The following is a 26892-nucleotide window of genomic DNA, read 5'->3' as shown; positions in this document are numbered from 1 at the left end:
ATTGGTCTATTTGCAGAATTTTAAAATAAACATATTTCTCCCTCAATGCACTGATTGTGATGAACTTTTGTCTGCAGGCACATGTGAATGCGTACATTAGGACAGTGTGTGTGTGTGTGTGTGTGTGTGTGTGTGTGTGTGTACGTGTGTGGGTCTGTGTAGGAGGGTGTCCCAGTTCATTGACTCCATATGGTGGGAAACAGCAGGACTGATGAGAGCACTACCTGAGGTCCGTGTTTGTGCTGTGGACCGTAACCACAACAGAGGCCTCTGACCCCCCCCTGCATAATTCATTACAGACAAGACAGTGTCGCTCACTCTCTCATTTTATCCTCAAGCTTTTGGTGACAGACGACTCCGGGGTCAACAAATCATCCTGTTAAACTACACACCGTACTTATAGCAGACTGACAGATACAAAGAGAAGGGGGCAACGAGCAAGAAGAAGAAAGTGACTTCAAAGATGGCGTAACAGTCAGAAAATTGTAAATGTGTGGAAGAGGAGGGGGGGAATAGAATAACAATGTGACAGAGTCCAATTCAATATTGAAAGGAAAATGCAAAAAGCCTTATCTACTACATGTATTACAGTATAATGAGCTAGGTTCATAAAAATAACAACAGAAATCCTCGGTTTCTGTACATACTTTTGAAAAAGAACGAGAGAATAATGCAATATACAGCTATGAGTTCATAATATATTAACAACAACCTCAACAGAAGTGTGAACTTCCACCTTGAAGAGTGAAGATTAAAGAGCTATTATGCAAAAAAAAAGGGAGTATACATTAACATAGTTGTATCGCACTCAAAGAGTAACCTCTCGCAAAGAGACAAGTCAAGGTGGAGAGATCTGAGATGCATGAATCTGTGCAGATTCACAAAGAGGAGAAGATCAAAGAAAGAAGTTACATTATTGGATAGAAAGAGAGAATTTTACAGCTAATACTCCCTTGAAATGTGATGTGACAGGTGATCTATGACGCCCGGGCTGGATCAATACATGGGGCTTCTTAAAGTGAAATTACAGCTAGAGGTCAATGTAGATTTAACCTTAAACCTGTCACCTTTCCTTTGTGTTTTCTTTTATGTTGTCATTGTAACCATGCTAATACATTATGAAAGAAAACAGTTACTTTTCATTTAACTGTGTGCCAAATTAATTAAAAGTTTGTGAGGAGGGGGAAAGCAGAGGATAAAAAGCTTTGAACTCCAGGATCAATTCACAGAAAGTTGACATTGCTGTTTGTTAGAAATGTCCCCGGCAACACCTCCAACACGTCTCTCCTCTGGGGCTTAGGGTGCAACACGTCTAACGAAGGCAAATTCTTTTGAGTTTTAAGTGTGTGTGGTTGGAAGGCATGGTCCTTTGTGCCTTTATGTGTGTGTGTGTGTGTGTGTGTTTGTGTGGGGCTCATGTTCATCCAGACCTTGGCAGTGATCAGAACACACTTAACCAACTGGGACCGAATGAGGGGCATTTTTTTGTTCTGTCTTTCATCTTATACATCAGGGAAATGCTCCCGTCTCCAAGGACGGCGAACAGAGCCAAAGACCAGAACAACACAATACACAATAACAATACAGGAGTGTTTACAACACACATAAACAAAAAACACACGGCTGATGCTGGTGACACCCACAGGGAAGGTAACAGAATGAACAGATAGAAGATATGAAAAAAAAAAGTTTGCAAACATAATCCATGTGTGGACATCCAGTTAACAACTCGTAAACAGCTTTGCTCTTTCTGACCTACATCTCCGAGGTGGCTCTCATTTTATACATAAGGGCATGACCTGCACTGTTATGTCACTTAGTATTTTGAATGGAGCTGCATGATACTATATTTCTGCTGATGTCTAACACCGGAAACGTCTGTTAATAGCCCAGTCTTTTATTTCCTTCAGTCTATTAAATGATCCTGCCTTTATTTGGGACAGGGGTCAAAACTAGACGGCCCTTTAATTCTTTAAAAAACAAAACTCGTGCACATCAAAGACGGGAAAGGCTATAAAATTGTAAGCTCACACCAGAAAGTGGGAGGCTCACAGGTTTTATATGTTTTTAATCTGCAAACAAATCAACACTAAATCTGGAGAGCTGCCTTTATATGTCAAAATGTGCAGCAACACTATCGGGCTTGCAATAGGTTCTGGACCTTAAATTGGGATGAGCTTTATTTTGAAGTTACAGTAAATCAATATTTTCCAAACATTGAAGTTTAATGATATGCAGATATTTGATAGTTTATTCCACTGCAGACAGAGCCAATGTCCTCCTGTAGCAGACTTATCACATTATCATAGGCAGGAATGGATGGTATAAATGAGCTAGTAGAGCTAGCCCTCCATTTCTTTTATAATACAGATTAAATGAATCTTTAAATAACTTAAAATAGATTGTTATACACTCTCATATAACCTATAGTATTATTTTGTGTTTGTTTTATCTAAACATGTTCAATAAATTGACTAATAAAAAAAAAAACAGTAGCTATCAAACCTATACGTACAAGAAAAACATGAAATAAATCTCTAAATGGATTATTTTTGACAGCCCAACAACTGTAGTGTCCTTCACTATGAGTGACAGGTGTCGTGACACGCCCCCTTGATTTGCTGATCCTTTAGGCTAAATTCATTCAGCCCACAGGCAACCGACTTTTGACTTTTGTTTTAGCATCAAGCTAACAAAAACAAATGTACTTCTGGTTCCAATGGTGGAAATTGCTCCCCCTCTGGAGAATAATGAACCAGCCATCACTGAAAATAGCTTTAACAGCTTCATTTGCCAAGCCGCCAGGGGTGAACTCTCTCCTATCTACTACAAATAAGGCACAAACAGTATCGGAGGGTAATAAAAGACACAAAGAGTCATCTTATCAGCCTGTCACATTAGCAGAAACGCCAGTATTTTATCTTAAAGCCTTGGCCAATACTGACCATATGCTGATATTATCCTGCGTCCCTAATTAGCATTTTACAAGACGGAGCTGCAGTAAACCAAAGCAGTGTTCAGTCCTTTGCTCATGGGTGACTAACACAATGACCAATCACCAAGTGCCACCTCTATTGATACATATTAATTGGTGTGTGATATATGCTGCTGTAAGAAGACGAATTTGCATTGCTAAGCATAAACAGGCCTCCCACTAAATCACAGAGAGCTTTAAAGAGGAAACGCAAACAAGCACTGTGGCACCGCTCCTTTATGGTTGACCAGCTCAATGTGCCTCCTGCTGAAAGGTAATATGCATGACACAGTTCCAGGCACTGATTCATTTGTTTAGTAATAGTGGAGCTAACCTGTGCTGAAAACAAGAGTGCAGTGAGGAAAACATAAAGGTCCTGTTAATCCACGGCTAATCAAAAGGGCACAGGAAACAGCCCAGCAGAAGGATATTTTCATATTAATTAAGGCACTGCTTGAATGTTTGTGTGTCTATAAAAGTGTGCTCATAACACAGGGCACATGCAGTGCTGACTCGGCATTACTATTCCACCAGACCACTCTGACTCTGTCACTGTGAGGATGCAACAAGCGAGCTGGTGGCCAAGGACCCTGGGAAGCATGGCTAATATCTGGAGAAAAAATATGTATTTATGTGTCTGATTTCCTGTTGTTTAAGGGTCCTTGAAGCAGCATTGTAGCTGATAGATATGAAGATTTGTTTCTGAAGGATATTAGGAATAGCACTGATGAACTGCAATGTTGATTACTAGACCCTCAAGAGTCTGCACTTGAAAATAATGTTGTTGACTCTGACCTGTACAAGTACTCCATCTGTGACAAAGCATTTGAATTAAATGTGGGAAATACACACAGGCTGCATGCACACAGGACAATGCAATTACATTTCTATCAAACAAATGTAATCAAGACTTGAGGTTTATGCTATTACAATGCACTGATGGAGAAGACCTGGAAGGATCCTATGAAATGTCAAGTAGCGCTGCATGCCAGGGAGAATCTTTATCTGTCACAGCTACTGTGGGCACAGACTGAGTATTAACAGCTTTATCAGCTGGGGAAATGCTCGGCTCCCCTGTCTAAACCAAAGCTATTACAACCCCAAATAATTAACTTTCAGCACAATAGCTCGCTGTCATTACAACTCAGATGGAACGATAAGCATGGTGGAGAGAAATTCTGCTGAAAATGAAGACAAAGAGCTGGTGCAGATATCTGATTACTAATCTCCCAGTCATGGTCATATTCTCAACACCTATTTTGATACTTTCTATTAATAGTAATGTATACATAAATTACAATTTATCATTCAATAAGAACGTCTATCTGTCAATCTATACTTCAAAAGACACAAATATAAATATATATAAAAAAGTCCTTAAAATAATAAATTATATAACATGAAACAAAAAAGCTAATTATATTAAAAACTAACACATTTGATTTGTTTAAACAGTAAGCACTGTAATGTAACAATGCAATGAATTGTTATCCATGACATTCTGGGGTATGTCCTGATTGGATAGTAGGACAACAGGTGGAAAGTAGTGAGTGTTCTTAATGAATCAATACATTTAAAAGGAAAACTAAACTGTAATGCCCCAGCCATAAGGTGGCCCTATGGGGTTTACAACAACCCACAATTTAACACAATAAAGCAAGTCGAAGCAGTCCTTCCTGTCAATCTCCTTCTCTTGTCTTCTTTTACGCTTCAGGTTAGGGCTATAGCTTTTTTATGTGTAGTAGGTGTTAGCTCGTAACACAAAACTAAAACATGAATATTAACTCAGCTGATGAACAAGATGCATAGATTGTTTACAAAAATACTTGATAAAGGTATCGGCTACATTAAGATATTTTACGAGATGCAAACTGTCTTGCTGTACAAAGTTGTCTGGACGTTTTAAGTCATGGACTCTTGTAAACACAGATTTGGAATATTTATCAAACTTTTTTAATAGGAACAGTGAACAGTAATTACTGGAAGAACTTTTTTTTTGTAAGTTGTTATTTTCTTTTATTTGAATCAAAGTGCTGAAAGTCATTTGCAGTTCTAAACGGCCCTCAAATCAGCCCTGTTATTCAATCATTACTCTGTTTATGTCCTCATCTCACTGGCAGACTTCAACAGGCCTTAAACCAACTCAGGTAATACAGCCTAATAAATCTGGACCAATAAAAAGCATTTCATCGCAAGTGTCACCATGATTAATTGTGCACTAAAATCCATGTGAGACCTACCAGTCATGGGGGGCAGTGAAGGGGTATTTTGCATTTCAGCATATCTGGCACCAGGACAGACAGTTGTGTGATTCTGCTCATGGAATGGTATGAATATCAAATTAATAATTAGTCATGTAATTTCTCCTCAGGAATTACTACGCCTCAAACTGGTTGGTGAGTTTAATTATTAGCAGCCTTTTTGTTTCCATGTCCCTCTCATTACTGTCAGGATTGATGTAACATAAACTTCATTAAAAATTAAAGCTAGAGTCTTAATTATGAGGCTTCACTGACTGAAGTTAGAATTAGCCAACTCAGTGATGTGCAAATGAGAGCATTATTTAAGAAACATGCTGGAAGTAGTTATGCTAATTTCAAGAGTTCACAGTAGCAGACCTTTTCACTTGCAGTTGCATATTCATTAAACACACTATGCAAATTTAATGTAGCAGTCTTAGTAATGCCTTGTTAATTTATTCAGATTTATTGAGTACGACTTGTAAAAAGTACCAATTTAATTACCCCATCTCCTTGGAAGGTAAGGGATGTGGCCAAGGTTTTAAACTGTGTAATCAGGATTAGTGTGGATTGATGGAGAAAAGGGGAATGAAAGGACGCCGTTAATGGCTTGACAGACATATTGATTTACTTAGGACATGATCCAAGTAAAAAAAAAAAAAAAAAAAAAAAAATCTAGTACACTTAAAACAGCCCCAAAAAAAGAGCAAACATAAGCAGCACTATGTTTGTTACTGCTGAGGAGAATTCATCATGAATAGCTGTCTGTCATATAATGAAGAGTAAGCTGCCCGTTTACTGGATACTACTCTTTGTGTTTGTATGGAATAATAATTCAGTAATATGACACTTGGTGACAGACTTGTGAGGGCTTTGTACACATGTGATATGACTGCAGTGTATTAGACATTCATTTGTGTCAAAACTTAAAGGTAGTGTATGAAGATGAATTCACATCCGTATCTGAAGTCATGAAAGTAATACACACACAGTCCAAAAATACTCTGACATGCTCAACACCTGCCTAAGTCAAGTTCATACGTTTAATTATCAATATACTGTACTGTAGCATCACTCATTATGCAGAATGGAATAAATAAACAAATCTATATAGTTATTATTAATTTATGCATTGACATTGAAGAAGTCATTATTGTCGCAGTTAGTCCAGAAAGCGCCATTTAAGGTTATTCATAAGATGTCTGAAAGCCGTCATTCATTGAGCTGTAACATATTCCATTGGCTGATCATAGTAGCCTACCTAAGCTCAATACTGGAAATCAAAAAGTGGGGGATGCAAGTGTAGTTAAAGTACAGATACATTAGGTTAAAGCGTCATCATTTATGTAAACAACCAAGATGGCTGCAGATGATGTGGAACATTCAGTGACGGCTTCAGTATTAAACAAACTGAATGTTACATGATTACATCGTTCAATATTAACACACATTTGAAAAGCAAATGTGTTGGTCTGTGAGGATATTGTTACAAGTTTTGCCAAACTTTTTTTTTGCTGAAAAATATTAGACTTATTGATAACAATAGAAGAAGAAAAGACTCTTCTCCTGCAATAAACTTTAGTTGCGATGCATGATAACTTTTCAGGCAACTTAATAAATGGAATCAATACATTTAGTGAGTAAATTGTTTGGATACAATTATTATTTATTTTACTGATTTTGCCACAGCAGAATCCAGGGATGCTGCTGTGTGTCCAGATCACAGTGACTCAAACCTTTTGTAAAAATAGAAATAATGACAAAACTATCACATATAAGAGACAGGCTGTATTAAAAGTGTTGCTTCCCTTTACATTTCTTGTATTAAAAGTTAAAATATACATTTTTTTACAATCTATAACTGTTGTGTTAAAAGCATATGAAATGCTGGTTCAATGACAGGTGACTATTACAAACAACACGGCGATAAACATTTGCATCTGAGAGCATGTTTACTGGTTTGGACCAAATCCAAATATGGAGAATTACAACACAAAGAAAAGGGATGTTAATTAACATGCACTTTTAATTCAACATATAAACCCCTGAAAAAGAAAATAAACATGTCTGCTGAAGGCACGGCCTAGTTTGTTATAATAAACCTTTATTTTACGGTCTCATTTTGATATAGAGCAGATTTTGATCTGTAATCTCACGGCAGAGCAATGTGTTCTCAGGTAACAGAGACTTCAAAATAAAGCAGACAGAAAATGAAAGCTAAAACACCATGTGACCAAATAATCTTATTAGTTTCAAGTGATACGGTCAGTTGCTGGTGACTTGATGTTAGTCCTCTGGGACTTAGTTGAAAGGCTGAACTGCAGAAAAACATCCTTGGGGCTTACAGGGGAAGAAGTCCAATCATTGTGGTGGTAAAAAACAACCTGCAGACGAGCACTGAGGGCCACACAGCCCTGACCGTGGCAGAGCAGAGCTCACTGACTGCACACAACACTCCAGGAGATAATTACACAGGCTGGGTGTCTACGGCTCGTGTCTGTTCATCGCTCCCTGTTGTCCCCCAGTATTCCCCAGGGCTGTGTGTGCGGGACTGTGTGTGTGCATCTGTGTGTGTGCGCGTGTGTGTGACTGTGTGTGTGTCTTGTAAGGGACCTACAAGCCTAAAGTCCAACAGTGAAATCACCTCTTTCTGCTCTGCTGTACAAAAATTAATCGTTCATGTGTTGGACGCAGTCATCCAAACAAAAATAAAATAAAGATACAAACCCTGTTAAAACACACTCTGTGCAATTAAGCAGCTTGCGGTTATATTCATTCTGAATGAAAGGAAAAGGCCTGACTTTTATTTTATGTATCACAGTCTCTATAAATAAAAAAAATCCACTGACAGGAAGCGCTGTAAGTGCCTGAGAAGATTGCACATTGTATAAACCGCTGATGTGTAGAAGCATTTTACCACAAACACCTCTGAGTTGATTACATAAATATTGCATTACTTAATTATTTATGTTAATAATTAAAAATGTGACTTAATAAAGACAATATTTGTATGAAGAATCACAGGACTATAGTGTTTAATACAGTGAAACAGGCTGAAACAGATAATATCTTTCTGCATGCTCAGGGGCAAAATGACAAAAAATTAAAGTCAGAAATCCAATAAAAATGAATACATTTGATCATTTTAGAAGAAGGTATGGACGCTTTTATACTGTTAACAAAAGCCACATTATCAAATGTATTTTTCTTCAATGTAAATGCTGTAATACATGTTATACTTTTTTTTTTTCCCAAGTGATTTGAACACTGGATGTATGCTAAAAATAACCCATAAAATCTGGATTTATTTGACCCAGTATGCAGTATATAAACTAAATATAGCATTATCAGTTGAGATGAATTGACCTCTAAGATGATAACAAATGCACACCTACACACAAACACACACACAGTATGTTGAAGTGTAGATATAGATGTTCCTTGTCATTATCTGTTCAAAGAAACCGTGTTGTGAGTTTTCTGCAACAATGGCTGCAAATTTGATCAAATCTACTGCTGCTGTTTTCCACATTTATTCTGACACTCAAAGTGCTGATGTCAAAATTAAAATGCTGATCGTATTCATCCCTATTGAACCTCCAACTAGCAGATGACTTAATATACATCCTTTATCATCTTGAGGGCAATCATTTCCATTTTTCTCACTAAGAGTGACAGATGCGAGCCATCCCATTGACCATAATTAATCTGTGTTTAAAACGAACAGGCCACATACTAGTGGAGACATCGCCCAAGGTCTGAGGGTCCATGTCACAGCGCTGTCTGTCTGGCCCCGTGCATTTCAGTGTAATTATCCCATTGCCATGAATAATGGCACGAGGGGGATCCCAGTGATGCTTTGATAGAGATGAGATTAGTTTAATCAAGTTCATTGCTTGGGCTGGGCCACCGAATCTCATCATCCTTCCTCTCAAATCACCAGACCCTCAACCCACCCGCCAGAGCGCCCCTCTACACCTGCCACATTATCCCCAAAAATTTATGACATCGTTAGTTTTGAGTGCTACCCCTGTTAGGACAATGCATACTTAAAGCAGAGCCCTGAGTGACACAAGGATTCATATTAAACGGGGGAAAGCAGGGGGTCTTGAATGAATCTGTGGGAAAACCGATATCATATGTCTAAGCACTTTTTACAATAATTATATTATATTACAGTTCGGCTGGAAGTGTGCCTATAACAATAAAATTGTCTAATAAAACTATATTTACTTTACAATCAGACATATGGCACATGAAGGTACCTCATACATTCAGATATAACCTTGCTTAAACGATTAAGTGCCACATTTAGAATCATTATAAAGAAAAACAGTTGGTTTTCAATAGTTAAGGCACCTCTCATTAGAATGTCAAACATACAATTCATCATTGTAATGTGTTGTCCCCCTGAGGTAGAAATCCATGCAAAACAGAAAGAATGTTACAGGGCATTCTGGGTATTAACAAACAACAAATCGTGTTTGTCAAAACGGACAAACTCAGCGTGAGACAAAGGCCGTCGACTCCTATAGTGATATTAAACACATGTTCCCTGCAGCGCACATCTCTCTCTCTGTCTCTACAGCCGGCCTGACGTCAGAGGACAGGCCTGAAACTGTCCACAGAGGACAACTACTTTGCAAACAAAGCCCCAAGTCCGGCCGCTCAGAAGTCTCGACTTTGACTTTCTCCTAGCTCCCGTGTCAACATGCTGCTCCTGCAGCCCCCTCCACATACACACATAAAAATACCACTATTACAGCACAATTTGGTAGTCATTCATCAAACAAGACATAGGATTAATTAAGCCCGAGGACTGAATTAGCCTCCCTCTTCACTCATCAAGGTGTACCCTTGGCCTGGGGTTGGAGATGGGGGGGGGGGGGTGGGGGCTGGTGGTGAGGGGATGTGGGGGGCAGGGATTTTTATATCGCTAGCATGTGTTTAGTACAATGAACATTCATGCTGGGACACAAAAAAAAGAAAAGAAAATCCCTTTATCCCCAATTTACATATGATGTATGACAATAAAAATCTCCAGAGGGGGATGCGACCACAGCGCTGTTCATCACATATTAGCTTTATGGCAATATATTTACCAGGCTGAGGGCGATGGGGGGGAAAAAGTTTGAACAACAAAACTTCTGTTTTAGAGGAAAACATAAACATCCTTTTGTTGTACTTTTTTTTTTGGGCTGTTAAACCCAAAGTGTTGTACCTTCTTAGTGTTTTTTTAAGTAGAATAATTTCTTAAGGATAAGCACAGGAGACAGTGGACTCATCCCTTTGTTTTAAATCATGATGCATATGTTGTGTTGTAAATGCCATGTCCTTAAAAAAGTAAAGATTCTCTCCCTTATGTACAGAGATATGACACACATATGTTCCTGCCATGCACACAGTTCATTAGTCCATAGCATCCCGTCTCTCACCGGAGAGGGTCACGCTTTTGATGAATGTACTGCATAGCTTGTAGCTTCAGGCTAGGATTTAGCACCTCAAGAGGGAGAGAGGACCTAACTGTGGTTAGAGCAAAGAAAGAGAAGAAAGAAGGGAGGAAATGAGGGAGAGAGAGAGAGAGATGGAGAAGTGAGAGAAGATGAATTTGGATTACCCAGGAGTTCTGTCTCCCCTGAGTCCTCCATCCGAGAGACATTAGGAATCTAATGTGCTATTATTCTCCATCACCCCCCTAAGCCTAAAACATCTGTCCTTGGGGTGTCTCCGGTAATAGACAAGGGCTTTCGGACCCTTCGCTAAGACAAGATAGCAGCTTCTACAAGGGCCCTTGACTTCCTGCCGACTTAATCTGCAAGTGCTTTCACAAAATTGACATTGCCTAGAGAGCAAAGCAATCAGCAGACAATGTGTTACAGAGCATTTATATTTCAGCCGTGCTCCCAGGGACAGTGAAACCTGACCTTTAGGAGGCCTGCCAAAGACTCTTTCTATTAACTTTTTTTTTTCTTATTTTAAAAAGATAGTTTTTAACCGGTGAGTTTCTTCAAGGTTAGCAGACGGACGAGTCGTTTCAGAGTGTGTGTGGAAATGAAGCATGTATAGCAAGAATTTTAGTCACATTTTTGTATGGTTCTCTTGATCATTAAAAGCTGTATAAGAGAACGAACAATACAGCAGTATTTGAAGGCTGAATTTGCTTTTAATACTGACGTACTTTGGAAGACATTTAATTCGTCTCAGAAGACACTACAGTTTTCTTTGACTGTTTCATTGTTACAAATGGGCAACATCTGGATCACTGGTGGATTTAATCAGTAGATCATCTGCTACAATCTTAGTCAATTGATACAGGGATCCGACAGGGAAAAAAAATCAATTGAGCTCTAGCTAAATAACTCTCTTTATACCCACCTGTCTTACTTACACCTGACTTGTTCTACCTGCCGATGTTTCAATCCATAACAGCACATTAATCAAAATCGTTATGCAATCTATAGATCTATGTTGAGAGTTGTGTGCTTCCGGGATAAGGCTTGTTTTGTTTAATCGTTTTATCAACAAGTCCTCTGATAAGACCAACGTCAACAATGATGTAATCTTACTCAAGTTCTTGTTGTGTAAATTAAGCATGATACTTTACTCTTAAAACGTACTGAAAGACAACACACCGGTGAAACCCACTGTGGTGTGATGGCTTGTTCCTTTATAAAGATAAACTGTTGACTTAGATTATTTATCTCAAGTGTATTTAACACACCTTTTAAAACTACAGCACACAGCAGATTTCAGATTTTTTTTTTTTTTTTTTTTTTTTTTTAAAGTGACACATTATAAGGGCATATTCATAATATTTTCTGGAGCACGGAAACAAGACAACATGCACCTTAGGGAAGTATTGAATAGATGAACGCACACATTGTTGACACACAATCATTTAGAATGATTACAACCGTATTCTTTAAAGGTAAAATACTACAAAAATCTGAGGCCATGAATGCTGATACGCTCTGAAGGGGATCCGGATCGACGACAATTCCTACATAGACTTAAGAGTAAAATGCACGGTTCTCACTGCCAACTGTCCTTAGGATATTATCCTCTTATAATTTTGCATTACATTTGAATGAGCTCTACAAAGTCCAATTTCATATTAAAACAGTCCACGATTTAATGAACACTTTCTGTCAAATCTTCACCACCACCACTACTTTGACAATATCAGGCTTTACTTGTACCGTTTTTTTTCTTCACTGCACGAGAGAATAATTGTTTTCATATAACCACACATGCAGTATTCATGACACTCATTTTTAACATGAAAGATCTGTTAATGGAGGCATAGTATTTGATGTTGTATTTCTACTAATTGAATTAAATCTAGTCAAAGAGCAGGAATATTTGTCTTTAAGGCTTTAAGGCCCCTAAGCTGTGATTACAAATGCATCCCATTAAATGAAAAGAATATATCTTGATTCATTAATAATGGATGAGGGGGAGAAAAGGAGCAGAAATACTATGGGTACTCATTAATTTAAGAGAAATAATGTCTCAAAGTTACGTAGGACGGCATAGTAACAACTCTGCTGTAGCAATACGAAAGTCCCAGAAGATCCATCACACAGGATAGTGGAAAGCATGCAACCTGTTTAAAAAGAAGTTTCTTTGCTATGGAGATGGTGTGGGCTGAACAGATGGCCAAACCTCTGCTTTTCACTGCTGTTTCTGTTGAGCAATTAAAAGTTTCTGGCTGTTTTTCTCCCTTCCCCCCAAAGTACAGATTGCAAACATGACAAGAGGTCAAATATCTGCAAGGGAAAAAGGAGTGGAACAACTGTTCCACCGAGCTGCTCTGGCCTCAGCTGGTGTGCAAGCGGACAAGTATTCACCTGAACGAGGACTGGTAATCACCCCCAACACCGAAGTGAATAATTAGTGTAATAATTACCAGGCTTAAAATGAATCTGCGAGCTGCCCTCTCTCACACTGCCATCAAGAATAACAGGTGTTGAAAGTGCCTTGAAGGGACAGAGATTAAAGATTATTTCGTTATCCTGGGTCTCCTTCAGGCACAACTGTCTTGTGTTTTATCCTGTCATCCACAGCGAGGGTCGTGTGGGGGCTCATTTTCCTCTGGCTTGGCAGTTTTGGGAGCTGTGCTTTTGACAGAGAGTGAATGTTGTTTAATCTGGGAGTGTGAGGCGTCCTTGAGCTTCCTGGACACTCCATGTCCACATATCCTCCAGCTACATACATGGAGTTCGGTTGTACTAATGGGTATTATTAGGCGCCGCACTGGCTCATCCGTGTTATAAAAAAAAAAATCCGACATACACTGAAATAACATTTGTGGGGTATATTCCCATCATGTAAACACAACTCCAAAGTAAATGGCAGGATGAGAAACTGAGGAAGAAATCCAAATAGTTTCATTATGTTTTTGTATAACGATGTAAATATGAGCAGACTCCAAACGCCTACACGATAAACCTACATTTTCCTCAGTGATGATAAAAATTAATTGCATTTTTTTTCCTTTGTTAAAGAGTTAACACTTCTTATCTAATTTCTGCGTATCTGCTGTACGTGCACTCTGTTTAGATTTAAGCAATGAAGCAAGTGAGCCTTGGGGTGTTTGTTCTTCTAAGAATTACTTAAAGACTTGTCAAGATGCCACAACTCGTGCTTCAGTTCCCAGGCTCTTTCTCTGTTTGTTATTCACACTTCCTGTGTGTTTTTGAAATTGCTACAGCAGGTGCAACAGATCTTGGACATAAGGAATTAAATATTTGTTTCCGATGCTTAACAAAGTGTGTTTTGTCGTTTAATCATGGTGGAACAGGAATGGTCCCAATAGTGTTCAAGGCAAAGTGCTATATAATTAGTTATTATATTTCCGCAATCACAGTAATAATTCAGCCGGCAACCATGATGTGATAATATTTTTGTACCAGACAAATATATCATACATTTGTGTGGAATTCCTCCGTGTTTCTGTTGAGTAATCACTAGAATATGTGAATGTCTATGCAAAATCAAGATGAATGTGCAGTTGAAACAGACATTGGTTAAGTGTTGTATAAGCATGACATCCTGCACTTTATCTTTTACAGCGCCCTGTTGTCTTATAATGTTGTATCATTAGTTTCCCTGACAGTGATTTAGCATTCAGGCATCTACCCCATTGACCTGTGCTGTGTTTAAATGTAACCTTCTCGCAGCCCTCGCCATCATTTGTCTCTTCTGAGCTGTCAAATGCACACAAATTGGACACAACCTGCCGTGGCCGGTGACAGGGATATACAGAGGGGCTGCAAAACAGAAGCAGGGCAATCAGCTGCATCTATTGCATTTACATGGTCTGGGAAGGTTAGCAAGTTGTTCCTGAAAGATTACCATCTCTAATTTCTTTAGGGAGGATGGGACCTTGGTTCTGCTGCCAAAGCCTGCTTTTCAGGTCAGGGCCCCCTGAATGTTAACTAAGACCCAGGAGCAGGTCAGCAGGCAGGCCAAGGGACCAGAGGAGAGCCTGCGCCCTGCACGTACACAGGCGGGCTAGCAAGTCGTGCAGAAAGTTGCCATCCATCTTTTTGCACAGTGCTAATGATCCATTCTGGGAGAGGTCTGTGGTAAGGAAAGCTATCCAGACAGTTCTCCATTGGTGCCTCCCTGCTGCTAAGTGCAACACCAACTCTGAAATCTCTGCCAGCAATAAGACAGGCTCAGTAACCAATAATTCTCCAGCATGTCTTCTCTCTGTTAAAATACTTTTTGATGTCCTCAGTCCGCACGACTACTTATCAACCTCCTGGTCGTCTTCTTCTTCAAGCTCTTCCTCAAGAAATTCTGTGTGGTGCCACAAAGGGCACTCTGTGCTTGTGTCACTTTTACTTTGATCTAAATGAATGAACAGTTTGACTGCGTTGTTGCAGCTATACATCATGTTTTACATGCCAGATTATCTTTCTTATGAAACAGGCAGCTATGAAGCATTTTAAAGGTACAGGAACGAAATTAACAGTTTTTACCACATATGTTTTTTTTTGCATTAATGTAAAATTTGCAACAGAAAGAAACCAATGATAACAAAATCCGTAAGAAATTCATATTCCCCACTGGATACAGACCTAAATACATACATCGTTAAATATGTGCAAATGAAAAAAAGATTGTTAAGTGATGGATTCAAATGTTCATAGAGCTCTTCCTTACTCTCTCAAGTGAAACTAAGGCTCACCGCAGCCAAAGGGGAACTTTTTTGCTCTTGTGTGACTCAGAACTGATTTATTTTCCACAGTGTGGACAGCGAAAGTAATCTTTTCACATTAGATTAGGCCCTCTTTCATAAATGGATTCCCACAGGAGTCTAATACAGGCCACATTTTAAAAGCAATGGGAACATCCAAACAAAAAAAGTCAGATCCGAAGAAAACATCTGAATTGAGACATTAAGGCTTGCAGTACAGTATGAACGCAGCCTTTAGAGTCCCTCTGTCATGAGTGGATTGATGAAAAATACAAAGAGGAGGTGGACCCAATTGCAGAAACTCAAAATAAGATTTATTTTAACAAAAAGGCTAAAAACAAAACTTACTTTAAAACAAAAACTAGTCAAAACACTAAGACAGAAGACGACCGACATCCAACATAGACTCACATACGCCTTACAACATAAATCAAGAACACAAATCACAGAGAACTAAAGAATGTAACAATGATACAGACTAGAATATAGAGGGACACACCAGGACACAAAATAACACAGGAAACACTAAAGACTAATCTAAGGAAACACACAAGGGAAACAAACACAAGGCAACATTAATACAAAAACACATTAGGGAAACAAGCAACACTCGGATGGACAGGAGAAATGAAAACATGGAAACCTAAACGCTGAAATACAAAACTAAATAAGACCAAATCAAGACACCCTCTGAAGAATGTACGACACAAAACTTAGGCTGCATACAAAAAACCCAGCTGTCATCACACAAATAAAAGATTTCGTAATACACAATCCAAAATAAAACAGTGCTTTCATACTGCACAATCCATGGTATTAATTTACTTTATCGTTTATTAGGATCCCCATCCCAATAAACAATATATTGCTTTATTGCAAAACGGGGGGAGATGCCCCTTATATATGTTTAAATGCATGTTCCCAAATATAAAATGCATACATAATTAATGTTGTAAATTATTTCTGAACAAAACAAATGCACACAAAAAGTCTGAAAACAACCACAAACAGTGTCACCACAAGTAGCATCTGTGGATTTACAAAATCCCTTAGCTTCTAAAAACTACTGTTGCATTGGCTTAAGATACCCTTTAAACCTAACGTTAAGACAATGTTAAGACATGTTGTTACTATGGAAACAACATTGACCAACTCCAGCTATCTATCAGCACCTGCAAGCTAAAGATAGCATTAGGCCAAGGAATATGGCAACAGAAGTTGCTTACCTCAAATGAATGAAGTCAACTTACACTTTTAACACAGCTCCTTGGTTCATGCCTCTTCTTCACCGTCCACTTCATCCTCCTCTGTCCTCCCAACTGTGGCAACACGTCTTCACCCAGTTAGCTTCCTCGTTGCTTGATATGCCAAATATGTTATCCACTCTCCATCTGGTTTCTGATCATAATGTTGAAAATCAGCTGATTGCCCCCCAAAAAATGTGGTTTGTAAAGTAACAGACTGTAATAGCTTCAAGAGTAGAAATTGTTCAAGCGTAGTCAAATGAGTTTATGTTGTTGCTCATGTAGGCTATATTAGACTGGCAAGGGCACAAACGTATGGTACAAACCAAAATGTACAGTCTATGGTTACATGCTGCAAAGTTCAAAGGTCATCGTCATTACAGCGCTGCAACGTCACAACGTAAATAAAAACATTTGATTAAGGCACATTACTTTAAAAAAAAAAAATGTTTCATATTACGGTTTTAGTGTCAGTTTTAGGGTTCAATTCTATTTATTTTTTTTATGTGAGAACGTTTTTATTTTATTTTTTATATATGTTCATTTTTCAGGTCATATAGCCTATAATTAAAAAGGTGGGAAAGCAGAAGACACTATTAGTTTCATCAGAAATATGCCCATGTCATTTTATCTAATTTGGTTCACAATGAAATGGCCAATTAAAAATAACTGCATTATTTTGTTAATAAAGCAGAGGACTGACTCCAGGGAACATTTCAATGGCAGTTAATTATGCAGTCTGGTATTATCAGATGTTCACAGCAAATGTACAGTGAGACTATAAAGCTGTTGTTGTGTTTCATATTTGCATAACACAAAGAGCACCATGTGTTTTGTCACTGCCATCACACACAGAGGCTCGGCGTGTTTAGAAAAATCCTGCTGTTATTTGCAGAGATGGTTTATCGGGACATCATACCTCTCTGGACTCAGATTGTGTGACATAAGGCAGTAATCCCTTATGTTGACTCAAAACATGAGTATAATCATATATTGATGTTGTTGATGTTCTGTAATTATTGTCAACCCTTACACAATTCACTGAAAAATAAACGTTCATAAGAGCTACATGATACGTGTGTGCAAATGTGCATGAATAAAAATCTAAATAAGGTTTATGTAAATCTAAATTTCTTCTGACTATCAAGCCAACTGAAGTGAATTCTCTGCAGCATTTTTCCAACCTCCATTGAGTTGTGCGGTACTGCTCTCCTTTTTGTGTCTTTCTGAGGTAAATGATGCTTGAACAGCAGGGAGATCACTCACTGTTAACCATATGGTTTCATGCAAAAGGTCACCGGTGTTTCTGAGGGTTAATACCAAACGCCCAAACATAGACAAGAGGGACCGATGCATATTAATGACAGTCTTTATTCCCTTGTGCAAAGAAGGCCAGGTAGATGACAAACCATCGTTTTTCTTCAAAGACAACATAATGTACAGGGATTTCAGTACACTGGCAGACATGTTGGGAAAATAGACACATTCATTTTATTGTAATTTTTTCAAACTGGGGGGAAAAGAAACAGATTATATTTAGCTCTTTTACAGTCAGTTATCATAGAGACAACTACCCCTTTACTTGGTAGACTGAAACAAACTGTACTCATAAAGTTTAAATATATAAACTTCACAAAGGGTTACATTAATAAGTGATTTTTCTCCTAGGTATGATTTTTTTCCCACTTTCTTTTGTCGACAGTTCTCTTTAAATCGACAGTGAGCTGGATCAGTCTCCCCTCAGCGATAATGCGAGATATTGGCTTTTAAGAGCCATTTTTAAAGCATCTGGATGCTCAAGGCCATCCCAACATTGTGTGAAAGCCTAAAGGGAGTGTCTTTTCTCCCATCTGCACTACGCACCAAAACAACCATCACTTTGTGTGAGAATTAGCAAATAGTTATCATTTCTGTGACATAAAAGGGTCCGTGCCAACAAGCAGTGAAATAATAAAATATTGAAAAGTCTATGAAACATAAATGTGAATTCTTGCTACATCTGTCTCTTGCTAATTGAGTTGCTACCAAGAATGTTAGCACTCTGGAGAATAATTTGTCAGTGCAAAACATCGAATGGACCAATTTATTGGTTGCTGCAGGCTGTCGAGTTCCAACAGTCTTTGATCAACCTTTTTAGGTCAGTATCTCTCGAAATACTGAGAGGAGAATTACATAGCAGAGAAAATATTTCATCTTTTTAAAAGACAAGGGAAAGAATTTTTTTACACTGGTTGGCTGTAATGGAGAATAAATTCTTCAGAGGCTTGAAGTCAGAGTTGGAAAATAGCAGCTTTTGTACATGTATTTATTGTTTTGTGGATGGTAACTTAAACATTTATCATCAAAAAGTGACAGAAAGAGTAATTATAAGTTTAGCTTCTTCTCATCACTCACTGGATGTAAGATGCATTCACTGACAGTTACCGGTAGGCTTTTTCTGACACAGTAAATTAAAACGGCTGCTTCAAAGAGTTTGGTGTTGGCTGAAGGTTTGATCAATCTTTGATTTTGAAACATTCTTGGCATCTTATCAATTGAAGTATAGCAAAGGTTGTTTGACAGCTCAGTAATGTGTCAAAATTCTATTTTTCATAAATAAAGCGATAACTTTTTTTTTTTTATCTATCATGAGTTTCCTGCTCTTTAAAATGAGTGTCCTTGTTGAACCTTACGCAGAGGCAAATTCACTATCATAAAAAAAAAAAAAGTTATGTACACATCAAAATTGGACCAAAAGAAAAAAGCGATACATTTTGATTGTTGTTACCGTTACCTGGACTGAAAAATAGGTCAAAACTATACAGTTAATCAGAATGTCTTCAGGTACAATATAAAAGCTGTTTTTATTATGAGACCAATTTTGGTGTGAAAACTCCCAGTTTCCCTTCATATCTTACTTTAATATTTGAAGATGGATTCAAAGCAACCTGCATGAAATGTTAGAATCGAGAGTCCTCGAACACTGATGTAAAAAAGCTTTAAATAAACTGACCTATATACTGTCCAGAATATATTTGATACTTCCCTAAGTTTATTTAATATTGGTTTTTCCAAAATGCACAGTGCAAACTGTCATCTTTTAATGATTTATGTAATCATATAGAAATCACACAACTCAAATAACTACATCCAAAATCTGCAGTCAATGTCTGAGTAAGATTCTCAAGAAAATGATGAAGTCTTATTACTGCACCTAACAACAGTGGTAATCTGCACCCGTAACAAGTGCTTGAATTTTGGTCTTCATTAGTGGAAAAGAAAAAAAAAACAATTTCTGTGCTTCTCTGGATAATTTGGACTTTAAACTCTCTCTCTCTGACCTCCCAAAATCAGTTTGTAGCTGACAACCTTTCCTCTGGGTGTGTATAAAGTCTATGTTTACTGTTTGTAAAGACCCTGCTCTAGCACCAGGCCACCTGGGCCTTGTTACCATGGAAACAGACAACAAAACATATAGTAACTTTTTAAAGTTGTTATCCTTTTAGCAATGCCTACAAGGGGACAGCTTCTTAAATCAAACACGATTAGTAGAGGATACTTTGCTAACATATAAATGTAGCCTACATAACATACTAGAAACAATATTTGCAATAAAACTAACATTTTACAGGGAATATATAGCCTAATGCATTAGTCTAAATAGTAAAGCTGGCCTTTCTCTCATTATGCAAGAAAACGGTGAGTTGATGCTGATTACAAACCTGATCTCATTCATTACACCTATGAATGGTCCCTTGGTCACATTACTGCAATTATGCTGGCTGTAAAAGGAAAAAATGAGTAATACATATAACAATGCTGAGTTGCTTTAATTAATTTAGATATATAGTAGACTTAGCTATAGTGGAGGTCTATCCTCTTGTGTGCTTTCAGAAGTGCTTTCTCAACACCAGGCCATCGCTTTGCGGGCCCATGCACATAAAAATCTAAATGTAGCATTTTGTCAGGACTTTTTCTCCTCTTGAAGCAAAAACGAATGTAAAGAGTTGCAGTTCAAACATAAAGAGGTTAATCTCTGCTCGTATGAATCACCAGACACTGTCTATTGATGCACAACAACAATCACTTCATAATATCAAGCCTGATATGTCCGCTTTGTTTGTTCTTTGCCATGCAACCAAACCTTTAATGAAAAAGCTCTGCATTGAATGACACATTACGAATAGACACGATAAACTAAACATGTATGCTCGAAATATATCCACACTTCATGAAAGTGAGGTCATATAATTCATTTCTACTCAAAACATTTCAACAAGGCCCTAAAGAGAAGAAACGAGTCTGCACAGCACACTGCATCATTAGCTCACACATGTGCAGCGTCTCAGAGGACCTTTAATTTGAGTAGGAAAAGTCTGTTCCTACGCTATGAGGTTAAAGAGTGGGTGACAAGTGAGGAAAATCACGGCGGAATGCATTAATTAGATAGACCTAAAAGCATATTTATCAAAGGCTAAGCCGTATGGGAATTCTCTTAGAAAGGCTCTAATAAAGACAGGACAGGTTAATAGAATAAAAGGCCTTGAATAGAATGTGTGCTTATACATAAAATATCAACCTGATCTCACATGTAAACGAATCATTAGGATGTAACGATTGTGGAAATGTTACAGCGAGCAGATCCTTAACAAGTGAAATGACCTTCATGTGGTTTGACAGTGACAATTGGCTTCTTACGTTCCCTCTGATTAAAATGTCAAAGCCTCCGACTTAACTCATATCAGCATTTGGAAGATTCCGCATGAAATGGACTAATATTTGCTCAGAGTGGGAAGACTGATTGGTGAGTGTGCTGATAGGAAAAATAAATATTTCATGAACTCCCTTAATAAGAAAGCATTACACCGGTTGGCAGAGGAAATAAACAGCCCAGTGATTCTGACGGAATCATCTAAACGGTGTCAATCACTTGTGAATATGGAAGGCCCTGCGCTCGATCCAGGCTGCAGCGATGACTGATGGCCCTTCAGTGGCCACGGAGACAGACGGAGCTGATTGAGAGAGCTCATCTTTATGGTGGAGCCATGGCATTGTTAACAGGATGTGATGGCTTGCATCCGCCCAGTTGAGCTGGGAAATAAAGCTGTTGGGCTCGGGCTACCTCGCCATCATTCACAGGGGTAATGATCTCTGTCTGGCTGGGGAGTAAGTAATAGTCTGCCCATGGCTTTGTGAGGGTGTGACACAGCATCGACGACGAAGTTGGGCCGACAAACTCAGCTTCATTTTTTCATGCATTTAATATCCAATTTGATAAAGATTAGAATATAATGTAGAAATGACGGTTCATGAAGTAAGAGATGAGAAGCTTTTGATAGCAAGCCGTGGACGGTTTTACATTTATTTTTTCTTATGATCCAAGAAGAATGGGAAGAAGCAAAGAGCAGAATGCTAAATTCTTACACTGCGGGAGCCCTAAGTGGACATGCATCCATACATTATTTAAAACAGTCTCCCATGGTAACGAGTCATTTCCAGTTGTTTTGTTGATATCAACAACACCCCTAGTTTTTGCTTGATAACAGGTACATTTCAGTTGCTTTGACCAAATCTTCACATGTTTTTCTAGTTATAACAAAGCTTGTTTCCTGTTTGACCTGATTAATTAACCTCATTACCCCAAGAGATAAATATGTTGAGATCTTGAGAAAAATACGGACATCACTAGTCATCATGGGAAAACAGATCAAATCCATAGATGCGTGTCCACTTAAGGCTTCCATATAACTCTGAAAGTCCTGAATGTCATTACAACAGGGCAAGTGTTCATTATGTTCACATGATGGTGGACATGATACTCCTCTTGAGATCCCAGAAAGGGAAGCTGGAGCATGTTGAGGGGAAGCAGTCAAACATCTAACTCAATTATCTTTAGTGGGCTAATTAATCAATTCAGCATGCACATCCAAGTCTCAGAGGCGTCTTTGAGATAATTGTTCTCATTGACTTGAATAATTATTTGTTTGCTGATTTAATTATTTCCGCATTTGGAAAAACAAATGAACTGTGCCGGAACATCTTCCAGATTGTTTATTTTTTCTTTTGTTGTTGGTAGGTGGAAAATGTACAGTAACGTGTATCAGATTGATATTATATGAGGAACACTAGTGCAAAGTGTCTCTTGAGAAATTAACGGCAGTCATATGTCATTACGTGTTTATTTTCAGAACTCTAACCGCAACTTGAAGGAGGTCAATAAAACTTGAATTGTTCCTGCCTCGTGGCATCAATACAAACTACAGGGAATCAAAGGCTAATATTTCTCAGCTGTGAGGTCAGCCCTGGGTTACAGACACAGTGTCCTCATATAATGACTGGCATGCTGAGAAAAAAAAAAAAAAAGGTCTCAGTCTCATCATTACAAGAACGAGTGCGATCTTATGGCTGCTGCAGCAAATAGCACAAATTAGGAGGGTCATTTTAATGGCACTCGCTACTATTTATCATGCCGTTTTAAATGTTTTGCTCATTTGTTTCCATTAAATATTTCATCTTCCCTTAAATATTCATTTAACTTCCTCTTTAAATTTTTTACCAGTCTCTTTGCAGTTGGTATCTTTTTTGCCTCCCTTTTAGGCTTTGCAATCATAAATAATTATTCATCTACACCCAGAAAGAGATTGCATAAAACATGCACATGAATCCTTTTTGTCTTTTCTCATTAGTGATATACTTCGAGTAGCCTAAATACTTCCCGCTACCCCACTTATGGAAATTGGTTGGAGAACCTTCTTTAATGATTCTGCTTCACAAATAGGTTACAGCTTCGGTCTGTGATCCCCAATGTTCATCCCTCCTTTCATCATATAAGGAGGGGTCTGCAGCAGCATGGAGGTTCAGCGATGGAGTTTTCAAATTACTTTTTTAAAAGAAGGAGTCTTTTTCGACCTGCATGAAACATTGCTGGTTTGTATTGTTTAAACCAAACACTCTGGAGCTGCATGAACAACAATAGCTTCTCACACACACTTAATTGTGTATTTAAGAGGGAGGTTTATTGTACTGAACAATGCCACTAAAAAATAATAAAAAATAACAAAAGGGCTGTCTAACAAAGGCTTCTTTGCGCTGGCTTTTCCTTGTTTTACGATATCTTGTTCTCATAACGATTAAAGTAATTTTGTATTCAATTATGTTTTTGCACTTTCTCATAAAGCTCTTGGATTTATCAAAAAAAGTGAATAAAAATAAAATCAAGCAAAGAAATCACATTTTTTTATCAAAGTCCCACTGTTACTGTTTCTGTAGAAATATGAAATAAACATAGGTACCAGTGCTCCATCTGTGTTGCACTCTATATGTTGACGCTATAGCATGGGCTCAATAGATCTGTCTTGGTTAAACAGGAAACATTTGTCTTAATTTGCTAGATAATTGCTACAAGACTCATTAGCAAACAGCACCATGGTGGACCATAGAAGAGAGGCATAAACTCTCAATTTGACTAGATTATCCTTTTGTGATGAGGCCTAATGATCCAACAGAGTAAATAGCAATGTGTTAATTAGAAACAGTGAATGATCCGCTGCACATACAGGAGGAATTAACCAGGCATCATCATTATGTTAGATCTACAGCCTCCTTTTCTTTTCACCATAAGGTCTTCCTGTTTAATAATAATTATAACAATCCCCAAAAGAAAAATGAAAGTGCATTTGCTGTTCTTTTCTGTCAGAAAGTAAACTAAACTAAATAGACTGGCATGTTGTCTACGCTTATTTTTTTTAAAATTGTAAGCCCTAAAAATTGTAAGCCCTAACACTATTAGTGTTTGGAATATCACAATTAAAAAATAACAACATGTGATTTTACCTATGTCAGTGTTATATTTAGACAAGAATTGGAGCCTCTTGCATTCAAAAATTGTATCATTCAAATTGGAAAAGTCTCCACATTACATCTATTCAGGTCTTTCCTTACAAGAGTGTGAAATATGCCACATTTCATTCGTTTCCCACACTGCAGTGTTTAAGTAAGCATCTGCCTCCACCTAGTGGCAAGGATAAGTCACTGGAGGAAATCAATTATCAAGTTCTTGTGTTTATGTTATACATGAGCATTAAATGACTATTGGTGAAGACTATCATTAACATTACATTATTACAATATGTCATGAAACATTCAAGTATCTTAAAAAAAATGTCTACTCTATGATTATGTTTTTTTTTTATCATATCCCCGTGCATACAGTCTAAGAAGATTCTAAGAAGTCTAACAGAAGATTTCACTTAGGCAGTGACAGTAGAAGCGCAAACACATATGAAACACTTTATAATTGCACAAACCACTGAGGGGAATCATATTGGCAAATATGTGTCATTGCATATTAAAAAAAAACATGTGGTTGTTCAAAATCTTTTGAAATTTTGGACTTTGGAAACAAATGAACACTAATAGGCTTACTATTCTAATATGCAAAACTGAGAGCTCTATACTCATAAGCTACATTTAGCAATAGCTGCTGCTATAAAACATTCCTTGTTATAAGAACTCTCTTACAAGTCCTGCATTCATAACTTTATTTTAGAAAAATTATATTTTATAAGCCACAAAATATACTTAAAGCATCAAAGGAAAGGTTCTTGACATGCAGAATGTAGCCATTGTGATCATGAGTATTGTATATTTGTACATTTTGTATGACTTGATATTTATTAAGTCATTAATGTAATTAGATTGTAAATATGTCAACTTATTTTTTTTCTTTATTTGTTTACTGTTGTTGAGTCAGAAGATAAACATATGCGATATGGACCAAAACTCATATCTCGATATTGATTAGCTGAATGGCGATACTCGATATATATCGATAAGTATTGTATTAACAGTGAAAACATGTGGAAAATAAACTACCTTTTTGTGAATTTAAAAAGTAATATTATAAAATAAAAATGATCCTTAAATACAATAAAAGAGAGAGAGAGAGGAGGAGCAGGGTTAAGAGGGACAGACAGTCAGTCATCATTAGTGAGATGAGAAAAAGGTGACCTGGCACTTCTATAACGTTATTTTAATGCGACAAAACTTTATAACGATATTAAAGATATTGTCTTACTATATCTTGTTTGAAAATATATCGATATATCTTTACAAAACTTTATATATTTCCCAGCCCTACAACTCATTTAAAATGGATCAGAGTAAAAAAAAAAAATAATAATACTCAATTCTGAAATAAAGTGAAGTATGACCAATAGATAGCACAAGATACAAATATTTTATTCATAAATACCTAAAAGTCAGATTATTTGAGCTAACAGTTTCTCTCCATAACCGGCCCAACAACTTCCACCTGGTGGCCTATGACAATTGATAATAGATATTCCTGATAAAGTTATCATGCTATGTGGGACCAGAATGTTGCATTGAGTGTTAAAATTGACATAAAACATTATATTAATAGGTGGAAAGGTGGACTGGTTACCTTTCAAAACTATGTGTTGGGTACAATTCAGGTCAACATCAAATTCTTATGTCTCAACCTTTTAAAGAAAGTTTTAACCACTGGCAATTAAAATGGATGGGGCAGCAACACCTCGAAAGCTGCCAGCCATGTTTGCTGATTTTCATAGAAATAAAAAAACATTAGACATGGTTTCAGTAAACACATGTTAAAGCCAGGCTATGGAGAGCAATTAACTCTACGATGTTTGTTTTGTGGGTTTGCTTCAACGTTTTTAAAGAAAACAAGTGTTTTTAAATCGGAAAATCTAACAGACAATATTTCATGCAATATGGAAGTAAAATCCGATTGTATTTGGATTTTTAAAGCAGCGTCGATTACAACAGTGGTGTGTTCTTTTGTGTTTTATACGCGAAGGAAATTAAAGTAAAATAAAGTAGAGTTCATATACTGACCTGCAGGAAACACACAACTGGCAACTCCACTGCTCGCTGCAGTTGGCCGGAGAAGTACCTCTGCATTCGCGTGCCCCTCGGATTCTCGGAACTTCAACACTGAGACATCGATTTTCAGACTTTGGGAACTTAAAGCGATTGGCAATGTGAAATCAAGACTTTTTTTTTGTGTACATTTTAGAATTAAGCTAAATTACTCAACATGGGAAGCAAATAACGGACTCCGCTTCTTTCTTTTTTTTTTTTACCATAGTACAATTGACAAGTGAACCCAAAAGTTAATTCACCATTCAACCATCGTTTACATTTCTTCGCCTTGTCACTGCGTTTTATGAATGACATTTAGCAAATGGAATTGCACATTTGTTA

Source organism: Labrus bergylta, chromosome 7 (assembly GCF_963930695.1).
Source record: "Labrus bergylta chromosome 7, fLabBer1.1, whole genome shotgun sequence".
NCBI classification, from domain to species: domain Eukaryota; kingdom Metazoa; phylum Chordata; class Actinopteri; order Labriformes; family Labridae; genus Labrus; species Labrus bergylta.
The sequence above is the reverse complement of the archived record's forward strand: the minus strand, read 5'-3'. Positions refer to the sequence as shown.